The sequence below is a fragment of the Anneissia japonica genome, unplaced genomic scaffold (assembly GCF_011630105.1).
Source record: "Anneissia japonica isolate Jap-2015-1 unplaced genomic scaffold, ASM1163010v1 scaffold284695_len391863_cov200, whole genome shotgun sequence".
NCBI lineage: Eukaryota > Metazoa > Echinodermata > Crinoidea > Comatulida > Comatulidae > Anneissia > Anneissia japonica.
Genome location: NW_022698213.1, coordinates 176836 through 177059, shown reverse-complemented (window position 1 = coordinate 177059; position 224 = coordinate 176836).

Genomic DNA, 224 nt, shown 5'->3' with positions numbered 1-224 from the left:
ATACCTAACTTTGATTAAAGGCAATGCCGCCATCGGTCAATTGTTCTTGTGCCACGTAATAAAACATTCAGTTTTACGAGGACAATCACATAGAAATATCTCATTGTGTCAGCTGTACATTAATTCAAATGTATTTAATGTTGGGTTGTCGTTGTTTATCACGGTCACAGTTTCTTATACTTCGCTCCATTTCTCTACCTATAAAGCACTGTACCGTGCATTAT